This window comes from Halichoerus grypus, chromosome 6, assembly GCF_964656455.1.
Source record: "Halichoerus grypus chromosome 6, mHalGry1.hap1.1, whole genome shotgun sequence".
Lineage (NCBI taxonomy): Eukaryota > Metazoa > Chordata > Mammalia > Carnivora > Phocidae > Halichoerus > Halichoerus grypus.
Window position 1 is genome coordinate 149,668,846 of NC_135717.1, and position 10,134 is coordinate 149,678,979.

Sequence of the window (10,134 nt, forward strand, 5' to 3'; positions counted from 1 at the left end):
TTCTTTCTATTTTTTTCCTTCTGTGAAATCCAATGGTCTTCTTTGATATTTTTTCCTTGCTTCATTGAAATAGTTTTAACTGCCTTTACTCCTTTGAGATGATTTTAAACTTGCATCTGGAATTATGTGGATGTAGGGTGTCTCATACTGAACATTTATGTAGGGAATTTTATTTTTTTAGCATCGATTATAACCATATCGAGAAGCCACACCTTAAGGAAGTGTATTTAGGTGATCCTGATAAGCTCATAATTCAAACCGGGATAAAACAATAACAAATGCAATAGCAACAATAATAATACCTAACATGTATCTCATTTCATGTTTTAAAAAACACTCTAACATACATTATCTTACTTTATTCCCTGAAAATGGTGTTTGAAAGACAGGGCTGGTATCATCAGCCCATCAGCCCAGATAGATGTGAACTTTGAGCTCTGAAATATATATGAATTTTCCCAAAGTATTCGTTAGTGAGTGCCTTGTCAACTGACTCTAACTCTTGCAACAAGTATCTTTTCATCACTAATCTTCCTATTTTCTTTGAGAGAAGAAAGAGCTACCTTTTTGTTGTTGTTGTTCCAAAGTCTAATAATGGAACAGTAAAGAGTTTGAAGATGGTGTGGACAAAACTTGGAAGGAACTGTCACTACCTACCCTTTTAATGGGAATTCCTATGTAAAAGGATTGTTTTCTTTTCCCTGAGTGACCTCACACATTTTGCAATTTTCTAGGCAGGTTGTGAAGGAATTTATTGAGAAGTCCTTACCTTAAAGGCTTTCCAACTACTTCAATAGCTTCTTATTCCATTTCCGGATTCTGTTGTGCATTGCCATGCTGAGAATATTACTTCCTTTGGTGATATCCATGAATACACCTGTAAATTAAAAAAAAAGGAAGACTTCAATCCTTTTGAATGTCCCATCTGTACAAAGTACTATACAGAATCCTACAGGACACAGGAAAATAAGCAGGGGCACCTGCTTTCAAGAAGCTTTCCATTTATAAATAATAGAGAGTATTGAAATTGTGACTGGAATGGGGTAACTGGGTGATGGGCATTAAGGAGGGCACAGGATGTGATGAGCATCCTGTTATATGCAACCAATGAATCATTGAACACTACATCAAAAACTAACGATGTACTATATGTTGGCTAATTGAACTAAAATAAAAGAAACTGTGATTAGAAAGACACCCATCATTTATCTATTCAATAAATATTTAAGTATGTATGTCCAGGCACAAGGATACAAGGCAGAAACCACCCTGCTCTCATGGGGTTTATAGTTTAGGGAAGTATGACATGAATATCACTTTTGCTCCTATACTAGGGCAGCTACCCATAACTGCCTATCAATAATTCCAACTATTTCTCAGACTTAACTTTTTTCTATTTAAGATAAAAGCTGTCTTACAGCAGCCTCTTTGGTGTACAGCTCTGCAACTTCCACATCTGAAATCTAGGACATTTACTTCTGGTTTTCAAAAAGGAGTATATAGCTTGGCTTCTAACAACTTGTTTTCAACCTGAACTGGAAAAAAAATGACCTAGTTCATGAGATTTACCTAAAATGGAAGGGAACAGTGATGTAAATTGGTAGGCAAATGTCTAGCCAGTTCAACTTGATTTTCATGGATTCAATGGCTTTTAGATCTGCAAGATTTAGTCCAGTGTTCAAACTTTGTAGATCAGAAAACTGTTGTGTAGATGGAAGATAAAGGGAGAGGCAAAGAGATAAATTCAGAATACTTTTCAGCAATCCAGTCAAGAGCATTAGTGACTCACCTTGGTTGTCAGCTGTAAAATTTGAGAAAGAAGAAGATAGAAATGAGAGATTATGGAGGTAAAATCTGCAGTAATTAGAATAATTTGTGAGAAACAAAATAGAGAACATGAGACTACTCTGAAATTTTTGATCCTGGGGCCATTATCAGACATATGGACCATAGAATGAGGAAAGTTTTGAGAAGAATTTATAGGTAGGTGGGAACTACATTGCTGTGGGACCCAACAACTTAATATAAATAAGTCAGCAGGATATTCTGGCTGAATCTAAGCAGGGGTTGTGAGGCCAGGGACCCTACTCTCTGCCTCCTTGAGGTCTATAAGCATGGGTCAATAAGCATATGGGCTTTTGAAGGAGAGAAATGGAGGACATGGTGGAGTCTCCTCTTCAGTCTTGCTGCTGGGACTGAATTTATTACTGACAGAGAAAGGGCAATCCAAGCCGATAAATAAAGAGACATAAAAAGAGGACACAGAGAAAGAAGAAAAACCTTCATTACATCTGAAATACTGATTCAGCCCATGTGTGACCCTGGAGACTCTCAGGAGTAAGGGTGGGTAGAAGGAGCTCGCTTGGGAGCTGGAGATCTTTCATTAGTGGGTGGGGACAGAAACTAGAAAATGTAAATTATTATTATTAATGTAACTTTTTTTTTCTGACAATAAGTAGATGAGCCTTGGGAAATCTGGGTTATAAATAACAAGAGCCTCTGAGATTTAAACTATTAAATCTACATATAATGTATCAGATTAGAAATATAAACAATTCCATGTCCAATAGGACTGAGGTTTAACTTGACACATTTAAAAAGTTTCGGGGGAAAAGTGAAAGTGAAAAGTGCGTTGGCCGGGAATCAAACCCGGGTCAACTGCCTGGAAGGCAGCTATGCTCACCACTACACCACCAACACAGACTAATTTGACACGTTTAAAGATATATAGTAATTAAAAGAGAAATTGATCATCCATGGAAGCCTGCAGGGGGGAGGGGGGTACCAGTAATATCCATTTATTGAGCACTTGCTAAATGTGAGGGATTTTGTTAAATATTTTATATAATTATCTTACTAATCCTTAAAACAGTCCCCAAAGGTAGATCATATTCTTTTTTATTTTTCATACGAGGAAACAGAAGACAGAGAAGAAAAGAAACTTACTCAAGGTTACTCAGAGCTAAAATTCAAACCCAATCTATTACTATTAAGGATTGTTCAAGAGGGAGGAAGGATAAGTCAATATATTTCAAGTATCATGGCTCATGATGGAAGTAGTTACAGTGGATAAGATGACCAATCCCTAACTTTTCCAAGCTCAAACATTCAATCAAAGCACTGTGAAAGCAAAAGAAAAAATAGGTGCATTCTTAACTGTAAAATAATTATCTAGGCAGAAATAAAATATACACATGCACACTTATGTTAAATACAGAGCAGTAACACAAGAGTTAAATGAGTGTTACAGATTATAAGCATTATAAGATGTAAAGGCATTAAGGTATTAAGGTATTAAGGAGGTCAGATTTTATTTAGGCTAGGGAGGACAACTTGGCATCCATAATGGAAAGTGCAGCCGACTCGAGGTCAGCTTTTCTAAAACTAGGTATGTGATCATGAGCAGTCACTTTGCATTTCCACCTCCACTGCAGCTACCTCTGCTATAAAATGAAGGCTTTGCATTGGATTAATTCATTCAGAACATCCACTTAAAGTGCCCACAATAATGCACAGAACTAGGAATATCAAATAAATAAGATCTGGTTTTTGTTCTCAAGAAATTTACTGCCTAGGAGGGGAGATCTAAATGCCAATAAATAACATTCTTCTAAAATGATAATCACTATGATGTGGTTATGAACAAAGCACTGAGAGACACCTCAGCTGCCCACGGGTAAGGGAACACTCCACTTGAGACCATGGTTGGATAAATGTTGAACCGTGTTGTTGGGTGAATCAGGTAGTGACAGAAACTTCCACACAGGAAAGAATTGTGTAGATCTTTGCTAATGTCTCTTGCAGCATTAATATTTCATATGTCTTTGCTTCTGTCTTGTTTGGAGGAGGAGGAAGGGAGTGAACAAATGTAGAGTAGGAGTATGTGTATGAATTAATGAAGAGAAGAGAGAAGGAAGTAACTGCCTAGGCTTCTTCAAACCCCTAATATGTGTTCAATGTGAATGCTGTGAAGGAGAACACAAAAGAAAGTAGGTAATTAAAACTGTGCCACCTCTATATTTCCATCATACGCAAAGTCTTAAAGATACTGCAGATATGGTATAATGGTATATGGTAAATTTGTGCCCCTTGTCAACATTGAGGACTCCCATCTAGAGCCAGTAGGTGTAGTGCTTAAGAACTTGAGCATTGAGGGGTGCTTGGGTGGCTCGGTTGGTTAGCTTCGAACTCTTGATTTCACCGCAGGTCATGATCTCAGGGTCGTGGGATCGAGCCCCACCTTGAGCCCCACTTTGGGCTCCAAGCTCAGCAGGGAGTCTGCTGGAGATACTTTCTCTCTGTCTTCCTCTCCCTCTACCCCTCCCTCGCTTGCACTCTCCTCTCGCTCTCTCACTCCCTCTCAAATAAATACATAAATAAAATCTTTTTTTTTTTAAGATTTTACTTATTTATTTGAGAGGGAGCAAGAGAGAGCATGAGCAGGGCAGAGGCAGAGGGAAGAAGCAGACTCCCTGCTGAGCAGGGAGCCCGATGTGGGGCTCAATCCCACATGACTTGAGCTGAAGGCAGACACCTAACCGACTGAACCACCCAGGCACCCCGATAAACAGAATCTAAAAAAAGAACTTGGGCTTTGAGTCAGATCACACAAGTTCACATCACAATGCCCCCCTCACTTACTAGTTGTAAGATCCTAAAGAAGTTAAACTCTTTTGGGCCTTAGTCTTCTCGTCTGTAAAATGGGAATAATAACACTAGCTGTTTCATGATGTGAGAATTAAATGGGTTAAACATATAAAGTGCTTAGAGCCCAGTCTGGTGCACAAAAGTATCAGAGCTGTTATCACCTGTTTGTCTGTAGAGTGCCTACCATGAAGGATGAGGTGAGTCACTGGTGATATGTTTCCTCTGTGAGTAACATCAGGATGCTTCTCTGTCTATCCTTCAATAGGGAATGCTTAGAATACATTTATTTAGTCATGATACAAAGTCTGTTGAATTAGGCCCATTCGAGGCACTGTGGATCATATTAAAGGAAAAATAAGACTTGAAGTCCAATATTACCAAAACAAGGTAGTTATATTTTAATTATCAAATGAATGCTCAAGAGTTCAGAGGAGGCAGGGGACATCCAGAGAATCCTTCCTGGGTGGCACTGAAAGCATATCATGGTAGACATCACTTCAAGGATCTCACTCAGGATTTGCCTCAGCTGGTTTGTGCACTCCCTTTGCATTCACAAGCCCTTCTTCCCCCCACCCCCAACCCCACCCCCTAGTGCTTTTAGAGCAAAATCTGAGCCAGCCGACCCAGGATGCTGGAGGAGAGTCAAGGCTGGGAAAGTATCATGGACTGTGTTAGCAATCAACAGAAAAGATATTTTTAAACAAAAGAAGTTTTCCCAGCTTCCAAGAAAAGAAACAAAAGGCTTTTCTAAAATGAATCCTGGTAGAAACTGTTCTTCTTGTTCTGTGACTTTTATGTCACTTGGACAAGTCAGCACTTAGAAATGGTTATCTTCCTGTCGACATCACTGCATGGGTACTTCTCCTTAGAATGACGTAAGAGCCTTAGCGCTCAGTCCCATGCACTGCTCACCCTCCTGTGGCACTGCCTTTCAGAAACAATAAAGACATCTCTGCTCGGTCTCGCTCTCTCTTGATTATACTGCAGGCACAACCTGTGTGGGGAAACAATCTCCTGGATCATACTGAAGGTTCGCACAGATGGAACATTAGTGGGAGGAGTTGCCAGCTACTTTCCTGCCAACTTGTTAGTGCTGGAGACATTATCCTCTTGTTTTGCCAGTTTAATAGAGGATCAGTCGTAAAGATTCTCTGTAGGCTCAGCAACATAATTATTATCTATGGTCTCTGCATTAACTGTGAGAAAACATCATGGTCTGAATCTGCCTAATTTCAAATGCCAAGCTGTGCCCACATTCAGCCCACAATCGAACCTGAAAACTCAATATATCCTTAGCATTCTCACTGCTATCATGGCGGGTGTGAAGTCTATGTTTGCCCAAGCCATGATGTTTAACCATTGCTGTGCTGCTTCTGCACATAAAGGTTACTTCCTCTGTTCCCCGGACCTTTTCCAACATCAGTGCCCTTGTAATTCAAAATTAGCAAAAAGGTAAAAATCTGTGTCACATTTAGTTCTGGTACTCAGTCCAGAAGTGCCAAGCCCCTGAAAATTTGGAAAACAAACTTCTTAGCAGATGGGCTACATAAAGTTTACAACATGTGAAGTGTGGGAGGTAGTATGGCTCTGGGCGAGAAACAGAAGACTGGAAATTTAGGAGCTCAGACTTTTTGAATTTGCTCTTGTTTTTTGCCTGTACGTATATCACATAAGCTCATAGCCTTCATTTGTCTCACATGACCTCATATCTTAATCTTATAAGTGAGTAATAAGAAATCAGGCAAAGTTTTTCCTAATATGACACAGCATCAAAATGCTTATTGCTACTATTAGGATTATGTGCAGTTGGTATCAAATTGTTACTAATATGTGGCTGCAGGATCTAGAAAAATCCATGAAGTAATTTTAGAAGGAAAAGATCTCTTTCTTTGAGGGCAGGTATATAACTGGTAAGCAATCATCACAATGGGAAAGGATGTTGCCAGCCTTGGACAAATCATGACAAATGATTGGATTGTGACTTCTACTAGAATTTTTTTTTTTTTTAAGGAGGCTCCATGCCCAAGTTGGGGCTTGAACTCATGACCCTGAGATCACGAGTCACAAGCTCTACTGACTGAGCCAGCCAGGCACCCCTGGACTGTGATTTCTAAAGCTGAGTCTGCACTGTTCTTTTTACATAGCCTCTGGAAACTGAAGAGATGTCAGAAAATGTTTAGAACCAAATTATTATGACATGAATTTGCTAATAGTCTACTAACAAAGGTTCTCAACATGGATGATCACCAGTTTTATCCAGAGGCCTGCTGATTGGGAATTTCTGGAAGTAGAGTGAAGAAATAAGTATTTTGAAAAAGTATCTTAAATGATTCCAATGACCAGTCATACTTGAGATCAGTCACAATCATAAAAGTATGTGAATCATTAACAGAGTTTTTGACTAAATTGAGGTGACTGGAATTCCAAAACCAACAGGAAATACAGGAGTTGTCATTTAAGAGAATAGAGGACTGGCTTAGGAGAAGATGGGAGAGACATGAACGTCAAGAAGAGGAATCCATGGGTCAGCCTACCGGGAAGTAGAAAGGATGTTGCAGAATCATCATCCGCCCACAAAGGTAGAATATGAAATTCAGCACTATGAGCAGAGAAAGATCTCTTTACGCAGTCTACAGTGTACATGTAGAACTTATATTCTGCTTCCATATTTGCAGTGTCCCCTTTCTAATCCATCTTCCAGTATGAATTTAGAGTGCTCTCTCAAGAATTCAAATTTGAACTATGATACTGCCCCTTTTAAAGCACTTCAGTGGCACTCATATCTCTCAGGAGCAAAGACCAAGCCCTGTCCTGCATAAGCAGAATTCGGTATACTTCTATAACCAAACATTGCTCCTTTTCCTTATTGCTGACCACCTTTTAAGACAAACTGAGTTTTTGTCACTCTTAGGACACATCAAATTCCTTCCCACCTTGGGGTCTTCACACATATTGACCTTCTTTTTTTTAAAAAGATTTTATTTATTTATTTGACAGAGAGAGACACACAGCGAGAGAGGAGCACAAGCAGGGGGAGTGGGAGAGGGAGAAGCAGGCTTCCCTTGGAGCAGGGAGACTGATGTGGGGCTCAATCCCAGGACCCTGGGGCAGACGCTTAAGGACTGAGCCACCCAGGTGCCCCACATATTGACCTTTTTATGGCAATATTTCTCTGTTTTCCTCCATATCCGCCCCTCCCCCCAACTATTCACCTGGCAGATTTCTGGTCATCTCCTACACTACACATGAGAGACCACTTATTCAAGGAGGGCTCCTCTGACCATCCAGTCTAAATCAGGTCCCCTCATTATACCCTATATTTTCTTGATAGCATTAACCATAATCTAGAACTTTATGTTTACTTGCTTGACTATTTAAATTCTACAGTAGAGTGAGAGCTTTATAATGACAGTCTGTTTTGTTCATCACTACATATATTGTGTCTACCACAGTGCCTAGAACATAGTATGTTCTCAAAAAATAATTGTTGAAGTAATTAATGAGTGCAGCATAGATGTTCAGAGACCCAAGAAAATTAAGACAAAGTAAGAAAGATGACTTTCCTTATTAAGTCCTTTAGTGTACCATGTATACTATGCCACACAACTATCTAATGGTATTGTTCTAAGTGTTATGGGAGACACAGAGATGAATCACATGGTTGGAAAAGACAGATATGTAAGCAAAGATTATAATAATTGGCAAAATGAAGTGAGTTGTATGACAGAGGCACAACATCCAGGAGGAGTGACTAATTTTTTTTATAGATCCAGGCAAGATTGGCTGGAAACTTTAAACTGGACCTGAAAGCTACCCAGGATTTCCAGTAGTAGAATGTAGTGAACATTGAAGTTTCTGTCTTCAGTTATAGCCTCCTTCTGTTAAACTGATTTCCTCTCTATTCTGTTAGGTGAGATGCTTATTAGAGAAAAACAAAAGAAAACAAAAGTCTTTAGCCCACCAACCATAGCTGCTTGGATTTGAATTGATATACTAATCTAAGATAGTCAGTCAATTTCTCTTCCTGAGGTTTGTAGTTGAGACTTCAAACTTCCTGGTGGCTAGTGGCAGATGCTGGACCTGTTAATCTAGAGTTTAAGATGACTATATTATTTTCCTGTGTTCACAGAGAGACAGGGAAGGCTGGTCTAGGTGTAAAGAGAAGAGGGAAGACTATGTAAGAGGCAAGATTGAAAGAAGAAGAAATGAAGAGAAGAGACTAACTGCTATGGTTCTGTGTGATTTTCCAGATTCCATTTCTAGTGCCTGGTGAGTCCCTACTTTATCCCCTTTAATAAGCTGAAGTTAGGGGTGCCTGGGTCACTCAGCGTTAAGCGTCTGCCTTAGGTTCAGGTCATGATCCCAGGGTCCTGGGATCGAGCCCTACATCGGGCTCCCTGCTCCGTGGGAAGCCTGCTTCTCCCTCTCCCACTCCCCCTGCTTGTGTTCCTGCTCTCGCTAACTCTCTCTCTGTCAAATAAATAAATAAAATCTTTTAAAAAAAATGAGCTAGAGTTAATGTGTTTCTTTAATGAAGACAGACGAAAAAGTGAGGAAGGAAATTACAAACAGAGGAAAAACGGATGATCTACATGTTTTCCTATTTCACTGATCCCATTTTTGAATACCAGGAAGATGAATAAGTTATTGATAGAAATCTGGTGACTTAAACTACCAATTATGGAAAAATAAAAATTTAAATGCAAAATAACATGTGACATACATTTCCTAGCAGAAATCAGTATGAAAGTGTGGAGAAAGCACTGGAATTGAGGTCATACATGTCAACTGGGTTGCAGTCTTTCCTTTGCCAATGACTGGTTATATAATGCTCGTAAGTTACTTGATGTCTCCAGGCCTCAGCTGATAAGACAAATGTATGTGAGATCTATGGGCCCATCTAACTCAAAAGACATAATAGATAGCAACCAAAAGCATTTTCACTCTCTGGCCATTTCTAGTTTCTCTACTTTCTTTTGTACTCTGAAATTGAGTGCTTGACCTGATTTCAGGTCTTGTTTTAGGGGTTGAGACACCAACATGCATAATTCATGGCTCCTTTCCTAGAAGGTATCACAGGAAGAAATAAATGGCATAAGAGAGGCATACCAATGAATTTACTATACAAAAAGATATTTTTATAATGATATGGACAACATTCCAAAGAATTGTTTAGTTTTGCTTGGGCTCAGGATCTATGGTGGGAAAAGGCTTTAGAGAGGAGGCAACATTTGAACTAGACCATAAGGGATGGGCTTTCTGTGCTGAGAAAAAGGTGTGGGCATGTGCCATTTATCAAGTTACACCCCGTGGACCCAAACTCACCCTTCATTGCCTGCTCACCCTTCATCACCTACACCAATGGAGATGGTCTCTTTTGTAATTTTTCTTTGTCAGCTAGAAGGATGTTAAGCTTTGTCATTTGTGGGTGCTGGAGAGAAACTGCAAGAGAAGCGTTTCGCTTCCTAGTTCCAGGGTGCTCTCTGA

General features: G+C 39.6%; 1 long non-coding RNA gene and 1 other non-coding gene across 2 annotated transcripts in view; one reads left to right on the forward strand and one right to left on the reverse strand.

Moving 5' to 3' along the window:
- The window catches only part of LOC144382156 (uncharacterized), a 71,080-nt gene extending 62,015 nt beyond the window's left edge, over positions 1-9,065 (forward strand). Inside the window, exon 5 of the long non-coding RNA XR_013448591.1 lies at positions 8,777-9,065. This is a non-coding gene — a long non-coding RNA (uncharacterized LOC144382156). The remainder of the gene's footprint in view (positions 1-8,776) is intronic.
- TRNAG-UCC (transfer RNA glycine (anticodon UCC)) lies at positions 2,629-2,700 on the reverse strand. The gene has a single exon. It is a non-coding gene; the product is annotated as a tRNA-Gly (tRNA).
- Positions 9,066-10,134: the final 1,069 nt, after the last annotated feature.